Source organism: Periplaneta americana, chromosome 10, assembly GCF_040183065.1.
Source record: "Periplaneta americana isolate PAMFEO1 chromosome 10, P.americana_PAMFEO1_priV1, whole genome shotgun sequence".
Lineage (NCBI taxonomy): Eukaryota > Metazoa > Arthropoda > Insecta > Blattodea > Blattidae > Periplaneta > Periplaneta americana.
The window spans coordinates 162,240,791-162,262,279 of record NC_091126.1 but is presented as its reverse complement, the minus strand read 5'-3'; the positions used below and the strand labels follow the sequence as shown (position 1 = coordinate 162,262,279).

General features: G+C 35.5%; 1 protein-coding gene across 3 annotated transcripts in view; it reads left to right on the top strand.

Moving 5' to 3' along the window:
• The window catches only part of Nipped-B (Nipped-B cohesin loading factor), a 228,697-nt gene that overhangs the window by 56,720 nt on the left and 150,488 nt on the right, over nucleotides 1-21,489 (top strand). For 2 of the 3 annotated variants that reach the window (XM_069838332.1, XM_069838331.1), the window contains one exon: nucleotides 21,184-21,313. The gene's annotated coding sequence lies outside the window, so the exon portion shown is untranslated. The remainder of the gene's footprint in view (nucleotides 1-21,183; nucleotides 21,314-21,489) is intronic. The other variant, XM_069838333.1, reaches the window with a different exon arrangement.

The following is a 21,489-nucleotide window of genomic DNA, read 5'->3' as shown; positions in this document are numbered from 1 at the left end:
GGGCTGCTACCAGGTGTATAATTACTACATTTCGGCATGGTCGAGCATAATATCTTTAAGAATCATTGCAATTGACAAAGAGGAGGAAAAGACCAATGAAGAATTAAGGCAAGAAATGAATGAAACTTGGGTCATTTTTTCGAGAAAACTTTTCTATTTTTTTTAATCAGTGATCTTTCATTTCATTGGTCATATTTTATCAACAGTAATCTCTAGAGGGGGAAAATAATTGGCCACCCTACTTCATTATCTCATGGCCTAGCTGCCTCATAAGTGGTGCCTTCTTGGTATCACTTCTGAGGTTCAGACCTGTCTTATGCTGGGTAACTTTCGGTGCTGGACATGCTGGGTAACTTTCGGTGCTGGACCCCGGACTCATTTCACCGGCATTATCACCTTCATATCATTCAGACGCTAAATAACCTAGATGTTGATACAGCGTCGTAAAATAACCCAATAAAATAAAAAAAAACAGACCTGTCTTCGGACAGTTGACTAAGCAACAACAATCTCACTAGAAGTTTTGATTTATCTAGAGAAAATCAAAACTGGAGTGAGATTTAAGTGACTATTACACGATATATATAAAGATTAGAAGAAATAAAGTACTCTTATACAATAAAATATTAATTGACCTATTAAAATTCTATTTCACGAATGCTAGCTTCACAAATACGTTTGAATGGAGCCGTCATTTTCAGTTGACTATCAAAGCATGTTTTATAGTACCGTGAAAAATTTGCAGTTTGAAATATTGGCAAACAAGGAAACAAATGTTAGGGAGGTGATTAAAACAAAATAAATTATATAAGATTAGAATAAATAAAGTACTCAATACAATAACATAGGTATTAATTGACTTACTAAATTATATTTCACCAATCTTAGCTTCAGCAAAATGTTTGAACGGAGCCGCCATTTTCAGTTGACTGTCTGTGCGGGGAAACAAATGATGATTGCTAAGCATGTTTTATAGTACCGTAAAGAATTTGTAGTTTGAAACATTGGCAAACAAAGAAACAAATATTAGGAAAGTGGTAAAAAAAAACAAGTGCTAGGGAAGTGATAAAAATAAAAAAATTCTAGGGAATTGATAAAATTATAGCGATAAACAGCGATGATTAGTTGAAGCACATCCTTTGGTACTGTTTTATTGCTCAAAAGTAGTATGACGTAGTAAAAGTGTAATAGTCAATATAATTTTCCTCAAAATGTATGCTTTAGTTATATTTCACAATTATAAACAAATTTTCATGATGGAAGGTCGACATTTTAAGTTAATTTCTATCCACTTTTTTTTCACTTCATTTACTCACATTCAGGTAGTATAGTATGTATTTATTATGTATTTAACCCATCATTCTGATGCCAGAACATAGGTATCCCCTGATAGGTTTCAATAACTACAAAGAATTTAATTACAATTAATTGCTCACAGGGACAAGTGGTAAACTCATTACCTCAAATGTCACCTAGTATGCAACTAAGGTATTAGTAGGAAGTGAGAGAGGAGAAATTTGGTCCAGATGTTTTAATTTAGGCTTGGAGATCTTTACCATTCTTGAGAACTCTAACATGAGCCACACAGCTTAAAGGCCCTCCTGGAAGACTTAACTCTCTGGATTTTTGTGTTCTGAAAATTCCATCGACACCAGCCAGGTTAGAACCAACAACCCTTGGATCTAAAGGAGGAGTACTATATGCTACCAAGTTGAAATGTTTATTAAATGTTCTGAGAAGTATGGTCAACAAAACTACAGCAAATTTCATGCTAACATGTTGAAATTTTCAACTCATGTTCTTGAAAGTATGGTCGAAACTACAGAGCCTTTTTTTAGGTTGAAGCAAATATTTTGGAAATTAAAAAAAAAAATAAAATACAATAAAATTTACTATCAGGACAAAACATTACAATTTTTAAACTGACTGGATTACATTTTCAGGTCACTCATACAATCAAAATTGAAATTATGGTTCTGCTGTTAAATTATATGCATGTCAAAAATGATATACAACTTTTTTTCAAGCCTGTGACTTATATTTTGTGGGAGTAGATACATTTTGAAAAAGTCAAATTTTTTAATGTAGTAACTCTAAACTACTGTATTAAATTGTTACTAATGAAAATTGGTATTAGTACTAATAACAGTTGCGTAATTCCTTAATGTAATTAGAAGCTGATTAATTGGGGACAGAGGTTAATTTCTTTTAGTTTGTCGACATATATTTCTTTTGAATTTTTTAGTGCCAAACAAGAAGATTCTTTACTTAACCTCAATCGTTTTCAAACTCCTTTCCTTCAAACATGAATTAGGGCTCGTCTCGTCTTTGTATGTTCCTTTGTCTTAACAATATTTGAAGAGTCGGCTGGAACAACGTTATAAGTTACATTTGGTAAAATTTACAGGAGCTGCAAAAATGTGTACACGTACAACTTTGTTGTTATAGGGTAGCAAACTTTTGAGTGGACAAATTTCACGTACTGCATTGATGGACAGTTGCAAGCCAAGGAGTATAGCAAGGCAACATGACATACAACATTATTAGACAGAAACATGCCGAATGAAAATGTTGTAACTTACAACGTTGTTCCAGCCGACACTTCATTTCTTGCTCATACATTTAAAAACTTTCATCTGAAGAATCCATAGCAGAATATTTTCAAAAAGAATATCAAATGGATGTATAAACAAAACATAGGGAACAAACATGATCAGAGAATCATCATTTGACCAGCAAAAATTTGCTGATTAAACTCGAAGACAGTTTGATCACCGATCAAATATAGATTGTTTCTGCAACAAGAATGTAACTGATTACCAGTCAGACTACAGTTAATCATCGATCAAAGTCCAATCATAAATGATTAATGTTTCTGCAACTGGCCATCAGTATAGCTCAGCTGCAGATCAAGAAGTATTGCTACTTTGAAGTCACCACAGATATGCTAATTGTATTCGGTGTAATTTATGCTTTTATCAGTTTTTCCATGTTTGCATATGTTTCTTCATGTGTACTACATAGTCAATTAGAATTATGGAGTAAAACAACATTTCGACTTAGCTTTGAAATGTCAATGAACATCCTTCATTCTTTGGGATTATGTTTTATCATAAAGCCAGATACATTTCTGCAATACACTATATCACCTCCACAGAAAAATACTCTTCCAAGAGCTTGTGACAAATATGGAACACTTATACCTTGACACTTTCAGCTAGAAATGTCCATTGTTGAAGTCTCGACCGTAGTAATTCTGCTTCGCTCATCAACAATTCCAGGTTCCTCACAAGAGCATTTAATTCATGTTGAGTGATCAGTGATAATATGGTGATTCGATTAGGATATATAGGTTGTAAGTAAGGATCTTGGAATGTCGACAAACCAGATATAGGATTTGGCATAGCTGCTTACAAGCAATATCTCTTTTGACATGGGGGCAGATAAAAAAGTTAGATTTTTTTCTTCCACCATGTTAATAATGTCAAAAGAAGTGCATGTAAAAATTTTGGCCTCTCAACCACAGTTACGAGGGCCGTAAAAAAATAAGTTCATCAGGGACTGTTAACAGGAAAAAAAAAACAATTTCATTGGACAAATTTAGTGGCACAGACACAGAAATTGTTGAGCTATGTTTCAACATATTTTCCATCGTAATTGAGATATTTCTTATATCATGGGATCGACAGAGAGAGGTGCAGACGCAGTCAAACGCTGGTTCCGACCTGAGGCGGTAGACTTCTAAGACACAAAAATTGATCCCATGATACGACAAATGTCTCAGTTCCATTGGGGGATATGTTGACAAATAGCGCAACATTTGCTGGATCTGTTTCAGTAAATATTTCCATGCAATTGTGCTTTTTTCTATAAACGGCCCCAGGGAAAATCACTTTCTGGACGGCCAAAATTTGTATAAGCACTTCTTTTGACATAATTAACATGGTGGAAGAAAAGAAATTAACTTTTTTAACTGCCCCCGTCAGAACGTTTGCTTGTTAGCCAGTCCCATAAGTTCGTAGCACAAGTATTGCAACAAATGCATGCTGTTCACTTTTTTCCATATCCCTTACTTTACGACCAAAATATAGATGATTGGCGTAATATTTTTTTTTTAATTAGAAAAGTCACTTCACAAAAAAGTAGCAAAAATAATTGAAATCACTGTTTACATATTTAAGCTCCATCTTTAAGAACAGCGGACAAAAATATCGTTTACAAAACATCACATAGAATGTCACCATGACTGTGCGTGCAAAATTGGACAAAACATAAGAGAACACATTAGAGAAAACACATTTTCACTAACCATATCTTCAATAGCAAATGCCTAATGTTGTTGTGAAGCTCGCTTTGTCAGTGGTAAGTCAAGCCGGCTTCTCATTCAGGGATGGTAAAACTACTACAAACCTTGATTTCGTGTAATACCACATAAATATAAGTTGTTCAATCCATTATGTCAGCCAAAAATTTGTATTAATGTATTTGGTTTGATAAATGCAGTAATTTCTTCTGCAACTTCTTAACAGTTTATCTGCTAGACCCTTCTTACGCTGTTTTTACAATGTATAATAACAAAATTAGAGCCTTGCATGCTCACAAAAAAATATAATCTGTGTCTACATCAGTTTTAAATTCATTTGGAAAATACTTGTAAACACAATGTACGAACAAAATTACACCACTAAATATAACCCACACTGTATATAGAGCAAATCAAGTGAGTGAGCAGAGACTACATGCATGTGCAGAATGAAATTTCCGATCATGACCTCCTGTGAACAAAACTTGACGCGACATCGCCGTTTTGTTTGAGGATGATCCGCAGTTCCCAGACGAATGTTCAATGCAATATGCTGTAGCATCATAACAGTGCGTGTAAATACCATCACATCAGATGGTACGAGATAAAACTGTTCTGTCTGAGACAAAATGTCTGATGCAGTATGCTGCAGCCTCATGACACATAATTGGGAATTTAATCAATGAGTTTCCCAAAAAACTCCATGAAATATTTCATGTAAAACAATTTTTATTTCGAAAATGAGGCAAAAATGAGCAAAATTGTTAAAAAATTTTTGTTTGAAATATCTCAAAGAATAACCCCTGAAATTAATATTACATGGTTCATCCTGTAATCTCTTGACCAATTTTTCCATTGACATAAAAGATCATCGGCTAATCGATTGATAAGTTTTAGCTTGAGTAAAGTCACTTTTCTCTGCCTTTGGTATGAATACGACCCTCACATTTCTAGTTTCTGTCAAGTTCATATACACTTTTACACCCTTTGGACTATCATAAATAATTTCACTTCACACCCACATTTTGGAATATTTCTTAGCAATCACTAAAAAACAAAATCAGTTGTAAGAAAGTGCAGAAAAAATAACCAGTTATTTAAAGTATCTTAATCAGATAGAAAAATTCATACTATGGTTTATTAGTTGTTTCTTCGATTAAAGGCTGATCCACAATAAATCGGGAACGGAAACGACAAGGAGAACAAGAATGGAAATATTGTTAAAATAAAGGTATTTCATTCACAATTAATGAGAAGCTTGCCAGAGCCCGGGAATGGGAATGTGAAAATTATTTGTGAATGCTCACATTTAAATACATTTATTTTAACAATATTTCAGTTTTCGTTCTTGTTGTTTCCATTCCCAGTTTACTGTGGACCAGCCTTCACTCTTCACTACATCCCATCTATTAAAACTAATATTTGAGGTTGTACTATATAATCATTTGACCAGAGGAGGTAAAATACTCGACTTAATTTGAATAAAACATTATGCAACAAGCCTATAATGGTAGTAATTAAGATGCGAGTATGTTTATGAAACTAGCGCAAGCGAGTTTCATAATTTTCATACGAGCGTCTTAATTACCATTATAGGCAAGTTTCATACGACTCTTTATGCTCGACCATATTTCTAACTTGAAATTATTCATAAGTATTCATGTTAATCTTATCTGACTAGGGAGCGGAACTGACCTTGTGCAATATCTCGTAAATTGTGATATGTTCACAGACGCGAAAGTATTGATTTTTTCCGAGAAACAAATGCCATTGACCTTGATATAATCTAAAGAGTAAAATAAATATTAATCTTGATATAAACTTGAAATTGATTTAGACATTGAAAAACGAGATGACAAATTGAATTTATTTGAATATTATTTACAATTAACGCTAATTATTATAGTAACAGAACATAACCTTCTGCGACAGTATTGGATTTCCAGCCTCCATGACATTTCGCTAGTTGTCTTTCGATTGCATATCCGAGAATAATCGATACTTGCGCTTTCATATTGCTACAATGGTGTTTTCTGATTGGTGGAACATCTGAACTTTAATGAATAGGTGTACTTTAATGAGGTCCATTAAAGGGCTGCTACCAAGTGTATAATTACTACATTTCGGCATGGTCGAGCATAAACAAAATTAAACATATTTCTTTGTATAGAAATTAATTGTCTTCACAAAAATATTTGACATTAACTGTGCTGTTTAATTTATCAATTATTTTATGTACAGTGGTGGCAAAAAAACTGGACCGACCCTTGTAGCTGATTTCAGAGCCTTGTTCACTCCAGAGCAGGATAGACTGGAAACTAAGACTTTCGTAGTTCAAATTCTGCCTGAGTAGGAAACTTTTTTTTTTTTTGTTCCTTATTCAAACTTATTCCCAATACTTTTCGATTGCAGCGATATTTTACTACTTAATTAACTTATTATTCCCAGAACATGAATTTTACCAGCAATCGAAAAGTATTGGGAATAAATTTGAATAAGGAACAAAAAAAGTTTCCTTCCCAGGCAGGATTCGAACCACGAAAGTCTTAGTTACCAGTCTATCGTGCTCTGGAGTGAACAAGGCTCTGAAATCAGCTACAAGGGTTGGTCCAGTGTTTTTTGCCACTACTGTAATAAAACATTAGGATGAAAATTGCCTGATTTATTTTGGTGAATCAATTTCGGGTGTTTCTAGTATCATTAAAAACCAATTATGCTTAATTAAATATTATATATAATATGAATTGTTGTTCAGTCAACTGTCCGAAGACAGGTTTGAACCGCATAAGTGACAACTCGTGAGGCAATTAAGCCAGGAGATATTGGGGTAGGATGGCCAGTACCTTTCCACCTGCATTGCATACATCGCTGACCAGTAACATATAGTGAATTATTCCAATATAAATAGAACTTTAAGTAGTGAATATAAACAAGATTCATTCAATAGTTTAAGGGGAATTGAATATAGACATTTCCAAAACCATTTTTTCGATATGAAGGATGCTGAAAACGTGTATCTGCGTGAGCATCTCGAAATCATAATGAGAAAATAAAGGAATATGTAAAATACCTGTTAAGGTAACATTTTGGACAAATGAAAAGTGAGATGGTGTTTACTGGAAAACAGTACTTTGAATATATATAAAATCTGTTGTACCAGATTGATTGAAAATTGGCCATGTTAATGTGTTTGTACTATACTATGGTATTATGATGCTTGCAGTAAGCTTTCTGAAGAAAAGTGGACAGCTGTCTTGCTTTACTTAACTATTTCATCCACCACTGTGGTGTAACAGCATGTGTGACAGTAAAACAAATGGATTGGGGTTCAAATCCTTGTTGAGACTAGTAACCTGGTTGAGGTTTTTCCTGGGGTTTTCCCTCAACCCATTGGTGGGTAACTGATGCTTGGACCCTGGACTCATTTCATTGACACTATTAACTTCATTTCACTCAGATGCTAGATAACCATCGCAGTTAATAAAGCTTGTACTACCAATTAAAAAATTATTTTTTTCTGAATTGAATATTGAGACTACATATCGATGGTGATAAAGTTATAATGAAGTTTTAAATGGTTTTTTTATGTAATTTCTTCAGGAAGTGGGAAAGATGGAACGTATGAAAGATAGTGTGTGTTGTTACCTTAAAATGTTGTAAAAACAATTGCATGATCCGGGATAAAATGTTTATTGGTTGATGAAAGAGTGATGGAACGGAGAAAAATTCTCTCTGGCGCCGGGATTTGAACCCGGGTTTTCAGCTCTACATGCTGATGCTTTATCCACTAAGCCACGCCGGATACAACCCCGACGCCGGTTAGAATCGTCTCAGATTAAGCTCCATCTCTTGGGTTCCCTCTAGTGGCCGCCCTCTGCACTACGTCATAGATGTCTATGAACGCAGGACCGAAGTCCATACATGTGTTGAGGTGCACTCGGATGAGTGACTGGTTGGCCGGGATCCGATGGTATGGGCGCCGTCTTAAATCACAAAGTGATTTATTACGCATATCATATATATTTTGATGTACCGAGGTCCATACATGTGTTGAGGTGCACTCGGATGAGTGACTGGTTGGCCGGGATCCGATGGTATGGGCGCCGTCTTAAATCACAAAGTGATTTATTACGCATATCATATATATTTTGATGTACCGAGGTACATATGATATTTCCATGCAGATATTCTGCGTCATCATATGATGAAAGAGTGATGAAACAGAGAAAAATTCTCTCCGGTGCCGGGATTTGAACCCGGGTTTTCAGCTCTACGTGCTGATGCTTTATTCACTAAGCCACGCCAGATACAACCCCGACGCCGGTTAGAATCGTCTCAGATTAAGCTCCTCTACGTGCTGATGCTTTATCCACTAAGCCACGCCGGATACAACCCCGACGCCGGTTAGAATCATCTCAGATTAAGCTCCTAGAGGGAACCCAAGAGATGGAGCTTAATCTGAGACGATTCTAACCGGCGTCGGGGTTGTATCCGGCGTGGCTTAGTGGATAAAGCATCAGCACGTAGAGCTGAAAACCCGGGTTCAAATCCCGGCGCCGGAGAGAATTTTTCTCCGTTCCATCACTCTTTCATCATATGATGACGCAGAATATCTGCATGGAAATATCATATGTACTTCGGTACATCAAAATATATATAATATATATTTATTGGTTGAGTTTTACAAATAAAAATTGACGTTTTATTATTATTTTTGTTATTATTTCCCCGTCATTACTACTACTGCTGGACCTTAAGAGCTCATGATATTAGCAGAATCACAGCATGTCAGATGAGATCCATGAGGAGGATTGCGGGATATATTGCAGGATACATGAAATTCTGAGGATATCATGGAGGAACTCAAGACTGAACCAGTGATGGAATACATTTCACGATATCAAGAAAACTGGAAAAAATCACGTCAACAGAATGGCCGGCAAAGGATTTCCAAAGGCAATTTTAAATTATCTACTGAGCAGGGAAAAAGGATTCATTGGCAGACCTCAAAAGAGATGGACAGAAAACAAGACCGTAACAGGCCACTCGACCTAATACTTGTCAGGATGATGATGATGATGATGACGATGACTATTACTGCTGCTGTCTTTTACATTAATTTTCACAAGTCTCGTTGCAAATTTTACACCAAAATTATAGGCGAACAGAAACAAGAACTGAAGAGATAGGTGTTCTTTTTTGCTTATGGATAATCTAGTGTATTAAAAATTCTTACCGTGTTCTGATGGTGCCTTGATAGAGCTGCATCTGAGTCTCCACAATAATGCGCTGATTTCCCATCCAGGCAAACTTGGTTTAATCCCCAGTATGGTCGTAAATGGAACCTGTAATGGTCACAGACAACATTTTAGACAATTTTTCTCATGGTACAGTTCAGTCAATTTTAACTGAAAAATTAAACATATGTCTTATGTCTTCAAAATACATCCCGAAATTGTTATCAAATGAACAAAAGTAACATCACCTTGAAGAGAGGCTACTAATCCTACACAGTGAAGCAAATGAAGGTCTTTCACATGTTGACAATAGCATCTAAGGCAGTCGTTCTCAACCTATGGTATGCGTACCATTGGTGGTACAATTAACAGCAAAAAAAAATGAGCCACTGACAATTTCTAAGTTCCAGATACATAATATTGCGCATGCCCGTCTCTTCAAAGCCGTAGATTACCAGGTAACACATGAGTAAACCATTTAAATGTGCTGTATTTTGTTTTCAGAGTCTAAAATATGTTATGAAATCGAATGAAGGGTTGATTCTAGATACATCAGGGCCTCTGAAGAGTGAAATAATAATACAATTCATAAATACAAAATCAACCAAAGCGAATATGAACAGGAAAATCATGTATTATGCTGAAACGACATTAACAGTCACAGTAGCATAAGTTATGGCATTGGGCCGTTGAACAAAGTAACAATAGTAGCTTGAAGTTCGAATCTCCCAAAATCTTTTTTTAATTACAAATTTGCCATCATATATGTCTCACAAAGCTATATTTATGTGGCGACATCTATTAGACTATGCCCAAACTCTAAAAAAGTAATAAACCCCTCTCTCTGTTAATAAAACGTTCTGTCTAGTCATTACCCTTGAAGATGGCAGAGAGAAGTCATTGCCCTTGTTCGCGTAGGCTATTCTGCGTCCATGACGGCCAGAGAGATTGCAGTCCCATTGTCAACTATTAAGCGGTGGGCTAATTTTTTTTTATCAAGACTGGTGAAGTTATGAATCGTCCCACTCCTGATCGGCCATGCATCTCTACAAGGAAAGAGGACGCCATGTTATTGAGAGAAGTTCAGAAACAACCCTTTTAGAACTGCCCCTCAACTCAAGATGGCGTCCAACTTTCTAGATTCCCCACATACCATGAGGAGATGTTTTAGAGAGCGTAGCATACGGTGTCATCGAGCTGTGAGGAGAGAACATTTGACGATGGAGCATGCCGTGTATGTTACTCTCCGACAGGACTTCGATTGGAGAAATGTCATTTTCTCTGAAGGAGTAATGGACTCCAGTAGCAACAATAGCCCTGCCCTAGTTTATCGTATGGATGGCCACTGATATGATGAACGCTTCATGATACGACTTAACAGGTCGGGTTGCATGAGCATCTCGTGTTGACAGTAGATGTCACATGATGGGTCAGGACTTCTGGAATGCATCCATGGTCGGTTTACGGCAAATCTACGAACATATTTTGGCAAATGTAATGATCCCTTCCGGCTGAGAACAATATTCAGAAGGAACACTTTTCTTCCAGCAGGATAATCACCCGGTACACACCGCCAACCAGATTCAAAGATGGTTTACGAGGAGGCGTGATGTCGACCTGGTCGACTGGCCCCCAAAATCACCAGATATGAATCTGATTGAAAATTAGTGAGCTGTAGTCATGGATCCTACGCTCTAATTGGGCAGAACAACAATCCGCTCGGACAGCTGACGAATTGTGGAACAGAATTCTAGATGCCTGGGTGGAGGTGGCCATGAATTTAGACCTATTCCATAACCTTGTGGACTCAATGCCATGAAGAATGAGGGCATTTATTGACGCAGGTGGTTTGTGGACGAGATTCTAGTCCCTACCACAGGCCTTTTTTGTTAATATATCAACAAATTGTTTTTTTTTTGTTTATTTAATTATTTATATTTGATATGGTCCAGTTTTTTAGGATGTGAAACAAGTATTTTTGTTTCACAGACCAGGTCTCGCCTATTAATAAACCACAGGTGATGGGCAGTAATAATTTTACAAGGCAGACATAACGAAGTTTATGAACAATTTCTATTTCACATATAAACTAATAAATTAATTAAAAACTAAGATGAAAAAAAATTTCATCGTATCGGGAAGCGAACTCAGAACCTTTACAGTAGATGCCAGACATCTTACCACTGGACCACACACAGCTCATAAGGTTCTTTACATTGTAGATGGATGACTTTCAATGAAGAGACACCACAGCAATGCCTTGCAGTGCATTACGTTTACACTAGTGAACCGTGCGATTGAACGTAGCATTTATAGTGACCAAGAGTCGGTCCATTCTTTTTGCTGTTAAGTGTTCATGAGTCACTGCTGGGTGGTACTTAAAGTGTGAAATAAAAATATGAATTATAAAATATAAAAATATATAGCTGTTTTCAAACTTCAAACAATGAATAAGTGAAATGGTTTCAATAATATGTTTGAATATATAGTCGCGACGGTGTTATTCCCGGCGTGACTCCTCCTCTTTGCTTACGTCTTAGGAAGTGAAGGCTCTATAAAGTCTAGGTAGGTAGTATTGTTCGCCATTTTTTGTTCTTTCTTTGCCGAGCTACCATACAAGGAATCTATTTGCCACACCGTTAAACATTATCATGTCGTAGCTCCTATGATAATAAATCAAACGCACTGTAATTCAGCAAATAATTGAGCGGCAAATAACGTCTTTGTGTGCTTTCTGCGAACGTCAACGAAAGAGCCAAAATGGCGGGCGATTATATTAAGTGTTTATCGAGCCTTAAGAAATGAATAACGTCTTCATAAGCAAATCACAAGACGCACACATTTAAGTGTAGCCGATCTGCAACTCGATTGGCTGCCAGAAATTAGAGCGATGGGACTATAGATGATTTCATTATTGTGTGTTTTAATATTTCTAATTGGACAATTTCACCAGGCGTCATTAACGTTAATTCGATAATATCCAGTAAAACACACACCATAGTACTAAATAAATTCAGAATAATGGTGGATTACATTTTAACTATAATTTGCTTTTTAAACCTGTGTTTTGAAAATTGTATAATCTGCTAATTTTGTGCATTTAGCATAAATTGCGAAGCTTTGCCATTTCAGCTGAAGACCGTTTTTAATGAAGTAGTGGGAATTGTCAACTTCATTAAAACCAGAGCTACAATCGCATGACTATTTTCGATTCTGTGTAGTAAAATGGATGCTGAGCATCATTCAAATCTATTTCATAACTAAGTTAGGTGGATGTTGATGGGGAATGTATTGAGCTGTCTGTTTGTACTTAGGTAAAAGTAAACACTTTTCTCTCGGACACTTCAGATTTAAATGTTCACTGGTGAACTGTAGCTTGCCCGTTTCGTCTACCTGGCAGATACATACTTTTCTACTGTTATCCTCTGAGGAGTTTAATGCTGAGAGGAATGCGGTTCCGACTAGTCTAGCGCGGTACTGGAGTGGGAGGGAACAGTGACAGCGGCAGTCTGGAAGGAAGTACAATCATACTGAAAACATTCGCCCAATTTACGAGAGCAGTATGCCTATTAGTTTTCTAACGTATTTTTGGCGAGATAGAGATACAACCATTCGTACTTACGTGTTCAGAGAAGGAAAGTATTGTAGAAAATTTTATTTATTTATTTATTTTTTATTTATTTATTTATTCATTCATGCATTTATTTATTTATTTATTTATTTATTCTGGTGAAGTTAAGGCCATCACACCACCAGAAATACAAATACAATAAAATAAATAAAAAGAAAAATCATAATAAAACTACAATAATATAAATGAAAACAATCATATTATAAAATTTAGTGATTAGTAGAATTGAATTAAATTTGTAAAGTAATCAATGTAAATATACTCTACTGCTGAACTCACTTGAGAAGTAAAACTACTTGATTTGTATTTTAAGATATCACCATCAAATGATTTTCGCATGACATTATAGGAATCTGTTTTTCACGATACCAATCACACATATTCTAAAATTCCAATAGAATAAATAAAAAACTATTCCATAGTATGTTTCCTTAAAAATGATTTGTAACGGTGAAATATTTAATATGAGTAATTCATATAATATTAACATAGCTAACATCAGGGAGATATTTGAGCAAAAATTGCAACAATATATTTAATATATATATATATATATATATATATATATATATATATATTTTTTTTTTTTTCTTTCAATATATTTAATATATTAATAACAAAACCATATAGGCCTAGGTAAACAATGTGTACATGAAATATTCACACACTACTATAAACTGAAGACTGCATACTTTTGGACGATTAATACTTCCCACTCTGCTCGGCTTGTCTGTAGCAACAAAAGAATCTACCTGCAACCCCCCCCCCCCACACCGATGGCAAGAATACCTCAGGTCCCACTGCTAAACTCGTCGGAGGAAGACAGTACCTCAACCAGCTCACTAAGAGCTTGCAAGGTACAAGCACTTCATTATTCTTAATTCAGAACAAAATCGGCTCTTATATGAAAAAAATAGAATTTGTCATTAAAGGAATATCCACTGTTGTGGAGAAATGGCTAGCATGCCTGCCCGTGAAATGAGTGGGCCCGGGTTCAAATCCTGGTTAGGACAAGTTACCTGGTTGAGGTTTTTCCAGGGTTTTCCCTCAACCCATGAACAAATGCTGGGTAACTTTCGGCACTGAACACTGGACTCGTTTTGCTGGCATTATCACCTTCATCTTACTCAGATGCTAGATAAACAGCAGTTCATAACGCGTCGTAAAATAACCAATGGAAAAAAAAAAAGCATTAAAGGAATACAGTAGCGTGCAAATTAATCCGAACAATGTAATTACTTATGCAAAAACACTAAAACGGGATAAAAAAAAAAGGATCTAAGACATACCTCAGTAATCCATGTGGCCTCCCTTGTTCCTAATAACAGCTCTGAGACAATTTGGCATGGATTCCACTAATTTCCCACAAATATTCTTCATTTCTTCATCGCGAAACCATACACCAATGAGGGCAGAAATCATCTTCTCCTTTGTAGAACAATCCATTTTTTGCATTCTTCTTTTGCAAATTGACCACAAGTTCTCAATGGGGTTGATGTCGGGTGAGTTGTCTGGCGAGGGGAGTACCTGAATATTCTTCTTGTTGAAGAATTCTGTAGTTTTTCGAGATGTATGGCATGGTGCCAGGTCTTGTTGGAACACACCTCTGCCATCCGGAAATGATTTTTGCAGCTGGGGTACGATTCTGGTTTCCAGTAAGTGAATATATTTGTCAGAATTCATCATTCCCTTGATAGGTATTAATGCTCCAGGCCCTTCATGTGTAAAACAACCCCAAAACATTACTTTAGGGGGGTATGGTATTTGGATGCTTGTTGGAGATGAGCTGCTGTTACTTTTTCGGATCCTTTCCGTACGTAAGAAACACGGTGGCTGTGGACCTCGAAATGAGACTCATCGGAAAAAAGTACATTCTTCCAGTCATTCACTGTCCAGTGTTGATGTAATTTTGTCCACATTAATCGTTTTTTGCACATAACAGGGGTTAGCAGTTGCTTCTTAATAGGCTTACGAGCCCTTCGTCCAGCTTCCAAAAGCCTACGCCGCACTGTTGTGACGTGAATATTTGCCCTAGTGGTAGCCATTAACTCGCGGGCTAAGTCGACAGCAGTTAGTCTAGGATTTAATTTACTTTTCCTGACAATTAACGATCATCTGTAGGTGAAGTCTTCCTTTTCCGGCCACAGTTTCCTTTTTTCTGGGGTGTGATGGATCCAGTCTCCCTGTATCGTTTTATGATCGAATTAACAGTAGCCAAACCGATGTGACATTCTGCAGCAATTTGCCTCTGTGTCATAGAAGAATGCTCTGCTAATGTTATAATTTTAGACCGTTTTCGTGGAGTTGTATCCATTTGTGAAGACGACAGAATGTACACAGGATTGCAGTATTAAGTCTTCAACACAACTGAAATGCTTATAAGTACAAAACGACAGGCAAAATGTCACATATTATAAAAAAAATAATGACAGACCTTCAACAATGGAATTACACGTACTACAGATGTCAATTAAAGCTGTATGAGCAGCTGTGAGGCCAACAATGACAGAAAATGTAAAAATATGTCGTGTTCGGATTAATTTGCACGCTACTGTAGATTGTAGAAACACGTGTTCCTTACCACTGTTGGATGCTTTCTTAAGTGAAAATAGTCTTCTTAATAGTGAACTGGTTGCAAAGGTAAAGAAGCATTGTGGGAACCCAATCACAGATATCAGGGTACATTTTCCTGAAAACTTGACTTCAGAATGTTGGATTAGTGACTCATTTTCTGTTGACACCTTGCCATAATTCATAACTACGTCTGAGAAAGACGAATTCTCTTGTAATGGAAATCTGAGGCAAGTGATCAAGAATCAAGAGGATGGATTTAATAGACTTTTCGTTGGCAAGAGGAAATGAATATCTTCTCATCTCAAAAAAAAGCTACATTTGTGAATGAGAGTTTTCTTATTTAATTTATTAAAAAAAAAAACTAAATACAGGAACAAGTTGAATGTTGAACCTGATTTTAGACTCAATTTAACTCATTTGAAACCTGAAATAAACAAGTTGAGCTTTGCTAAACAAGCACTACCTTCACACTGTAACTGTTCATTTATTTTCGTTACAGATTTTAGAATTGGTGGGGATATTATGTGTATATGAAATATGTTTTTAGTATTTAATCATTTACTATTATATAACAAATAGAACTAGGCCTATCTGCAATTATTTTGTATATTTTATGGAACATTCCATTGAGTAAATTCAAAGAGGAACTGTTTCTTAATTAAACACACCTAAATAAATAAATCAATCATCAAGTGGTAACTATCCTTGAAGAAAACATTGTGTTTCTGCAGTCAAATGTGTTCGTGAATTAATTTGTCCCAATTGTTTGCGTAAGTTATATAATAATACATTGTATACCGGTATATAGTTTAGTGTGTGTCTTATATATTTATTTATTTATTGTATTCGACAGATATTGGAGAAAAAATGGAAGTATAAGGGTACAGTACATCAGTTATTCATAGATTTCAAAAAGGCATATGACTCGGTTAGGAGAGAAGTATTATATGATATTCTTATTGAATTTGGTATTCCCAAGATACTAGTACGATTAATTAAAATGTGTCTCAGTGAAACGTACAGCAGAGTCCGTATAAGCCATTTTCTATCTGATGCTTTTCCAATTCACTGCGGGGTAAAGCAAGGAAATGCACTATCACCTTTACCTTTTAACTTCGCTCTAGAATATGCCATTAGGAAAGTTCAGGATAACAGACAGGGTTTGGAATTGAACGGGTTATATCAGCTTCTTGTATATGCAGATGACGTGAACATGTTAGCAGAAAAACCACGAACGATGAGGGAAAACACGGAAATTTTACTTGAAGCAAGTAAAGCGATAGGTTTGGAAGTAAATCCTGAAAAGACAAAGTATATGATTATGTCTCGTGAACAGAATATTGTACGAAGTGGAAATATAAAAATTGGAGATTTATCCTTCGAAGAGGTGGAAAAATTCAAATATCTGGGAGCAACAGTAACAAATATAAATGACACTCAGGAGGAAATTAAACGCAGAATAAATATGGGAAATGCCTGTTATTATTCGGTTGAGAAGCTTTTATCATCCAATCAGCTGTCAAAAAATCTGAAAGTTAGAATTTATAAAACAGTTATATTACAGGTTGTTCTTTATGGTTGTGAAACTTGGACTCTCACTTTGAAAGAGGAACATAGGTTAAGGGTGTTTGAGAATAAGATGCTTAGGAAAATATTAGGGGCTAAGAGGGATGAAGTTACAGGAGAATGGAGAAAGTTACACAACACAGAACTGCATGCATTGTATTCTTCACCTGACATAATTAGGAACATTAAATCCAGACGTTTGAAATGGGCAGGACATGTAGCACATATGGGCGAATCCAGAAATGCATATACGTAGAGTGTTAGTTGGGAGGCCGGAGGGAAAAAGACCTTTAGGGAGGCCGAGACGTAGATGGGAAGATAATATTAAAATGGATTTGAGGGAGGTGGGATATGGTGATAGAGAATGGATTAATCTTGCTCAGGATGGGGACCAATGGCGGGCTTATGTGAGGGCGGCAATGAACCTCCAGGTTCCTTAAAAGCCAGTAAGTAAGTAAGTTAGAAGAAAATACTGATATTTAACCACTTTTTAAATGAATTTATTTTTTTGTCAGACAATCTATCAAAGGTAGAGAAGTGATCTTGCATCATATTGTAGATATGACATGCATAAATACACAAAAAGTTTCGTCACAGAATGTTGGATAATTTTTGAGTTATGTGGTAAACACTTCATCACTGCACAGTGAACTGAATTTAAAAAATGTAAATATATTTTTTTAATCTTAAAAATATTTTTTCATATAGCAGAATGAAAGTGTTTTACAAGTACTAATTTTCATTATTGTACAAGATACAGTAATGGAGGAAAGAAATGTTAAACATTTCCAAAATTTTACTCCTGTAAGCTGTAACTAACCCCTTAAGGAAGCACTAGAAGGAAAGGTGAATAGGAGAATAGTTTGAGGCAGAAGAAATTATCAGGTGATAGACAACATTGAGATATATGGATCTTATGTAGAGACTAAGAGGAAGGTGGAAAAGGAAGATTGGAGAATGCTGGGTTTGCAGTGAAGAACCAACCTTTAAGCAGGAAACTGTGAATGAATGAACAAACAAACGAAGCCTTTAGAGTTAACATAAGAAATATGAACACTAAGAAAATGTCTTTACTTGCTCCTTTACCTTCTGTTTCCAAGCATATTTAATCATACAGCATTCATCTTTGCTGCTCCCAAAGTCAGCATAGGCGGGATAAATGGTGCTTGTCTGGGATTCGGGCAGTGTTCAAATTCCAGGAAAATCCTGTTGAAAACTGGACATGTGGCAACCCTAGATAAGAGGGAACAATACAAGGAATTAAAAAATATATATATATCATACTAGCCGTACCCGTGCGCTCTGCTGCACCCGTTAGAAATAAATATAAAGTAATTACATAATTTTAATAGGATATTTTATTCAGGGAACATTCGTGTTTGATAGAAGGATAAATCGTTTATTATGTTACTTAATTTAAATTGTACTAAAAATTAAAATACGATCATTTTGATCCAGAGACCACTCATTTGGTCATAAAAATTATTTTAGGAAATACAGGAAACGAATGCCTATCAAGTTTTCTGAGCATAAGAAGCTGTTTTAATCTTACCTGTCCTCGATTCAGTCAGAAGTTACTGTAATAACATTATAGCATTATGTCCATCTAGAGAAACTACACTTTCCAATGGTGAATTAATAATTAATTATACAAATCGGTTAATTTAGCTTCCGATATTACTTCATACAAACACAGAAACATTCTCTGTAGGCTATTGTATGTTTCATAGCTTTCGATTGTTGTTGTCCAAGGCCCCTTATAGATGAAGTCATTTGTTTTTTATTTCATTACACCGCCTTAGATGTCATTGTTATTGTAATTTTGAAACTCATTTATCTCATTAAATATCAGTCCTATCAAAATTTTGCATGGAATAAAACTTATCGGAAATTATCTTTAAAGAAACTTTTGTTATGTAATATTTTTCATGAAAATTAATAAGGGAGATATTTCGATTTATTTAATTCAAGCCCCCTTATAACCCCCCTTTTAAATAAAATATTTTGAATGCCATATAGCCTAAATTCTAAGTTACAACGAACTTAATTTATATTCCAATTTTCATATAAATCGGTTCAGCCATTATCGCGTGAAAAGGTAACAAACATCCAGACAGACAGACATACAAAAATTTCAAAAAAGCTATTTTCGGTTTCAGCGCGGTTAATTATGTATGTTAGGACTAATTATTTTTGGAAAATCTAAAATTACCAGAAAAATTTCGGCTACAGATTTATTATTAGTATAGATTGGTATGAGGTCTTAAGAAGAAAAGATGGTAAAGTTGAAAAATCAGTTTCTACAGTCGTAAGTACACCACTGACTGTATGACAGATGTTGAGGAATAGTAAACGAACTACATTCATCACTCCATAACTGACGTGTGAGGGGTATCTGTCATGCTCCTCTTGGCCCTGAGTGCTATGAATGCCCTTGACCAAATGAGCAGTAACAGTCGCCAAAAATTTTGAACTGATTCCTCTACTACTGCTTCTTCCACCACTCCCACCATCACCACCAGTACTATTGTTATTTACAATTTAAACTCAGCGACATTTTGAAACCAATCTGAGAGACTAGATCTCTATTGGTTTTTTTTAAGGTGTTTGGTAATAAGGAAATCTGTTTTTTCCTGACTTTGGACTTCTTATAGGTTTTCCTTAAGGCTCGTCTCCACTATTAAACATTTAACAACAACATGTTAAATGTTAAATTGTTTACCGTTAACATCCCAACATGTTGATTGAACATATTAATGCTAATTTCATTTAAAACTTTGTCCACACTGTTAAACTTGACTTTCTTTGCATAGTCCACCATAAACAGTCTATGAGATTTTAATATAGATAGTATTTTATTTTCAAACCTTGGAGAATGGACTCAGATGATGATCTGACTTTTGTAATTGCCTCTATTGCTTGTTACAAGGCCTTGAAAAGGAAGAAAATGAGAATGTGGATGCGACAATATCTTAGTAAAAGACACTATGGAGGATACATTCTAAACGAGCTTAAAGTTGACCACAGTATCGATTTGGATTCAAAAACTTGCTGAGAATGTCAGAACACGATTTTAATATAGTGCTGCAAAAATACTTCCTGTTACATCAAAGAAATTATTCTTTCCGAAGTTTTACGAATGTTAACATACATCACCAAATACGACCATTACTGACGTCAACATAGCATTAACGTTTAGCGTACGAAAACTCTATTGTATTCTCAAGAACAGTTAAATAATAATTCCAGTTCTCTAAAACAGTCGGCCTTCTTAGTTTTGCCCGTGTATTCTTTTGCAGACACATCCCACAAACAAGGCCTTTCCATCAGTGCATTAATTTTATTCCAATGTATTTTCTTTCGTCCACTCCATTATTTCGAACAACTTACAGCCAACACCAAGGACCAATGATAGTATAAAAATGATCAAGATATGCGCCACAAAATCGGAACTTATAGTTGTTGCTATGGAAACTGTACGAACTTTGCCGAACTGTACCGACGCTGCACAAGCAAATGAATTGACTTGACATGTTTTCCATTTCTGCTGGAAAACACGCCAACATGTTAAAAGTGTTAAATTAAACATACTTAGTTAACATGTTAAGTCAATTGAGTCTTGAAATGTCCATATACATGTTAAATTCAACATGTTATATTTAACATGTTGTTAAATGTTTAATAGTGGAGATGCACCTTTAGTCTCCAGATGTGTTACAATTATTTGTATTTTTAATAAATAAACCTGTTGTGTAATTATACAATTAGAATGTGAAAGAATGGTTTCATGTTGTTCGTTTTTATATTCTATTTACTCTATGTACTTTTGTGTAAACTGGAAGTAATTAATTTGCAATTTTTTTTGGTTTCAGGATGTAAGAGTAACATATGAAGTCCTAACATAGCCCTAGATTCATCAACGATACTTGGAACTTGGGTACCACGCGGAGCATCATTTTCCAAGAAATCCAGTGCATGAACACATCTGGAAGGCAGAAGTTGGTAATTTCATTTCAAATGCAATATTTATCTTGAATTTGACTTTCAAGTAATATAGTAGGCGAGAAGATTGTATGAGAAAGCTTTTACTATAAGTAAGATAAGATACAGGTTATTTATATACAGTACAGAAAAACCTCTCAAGTTGGACACCTTCCTATCCTGGGCACCCAAATTGG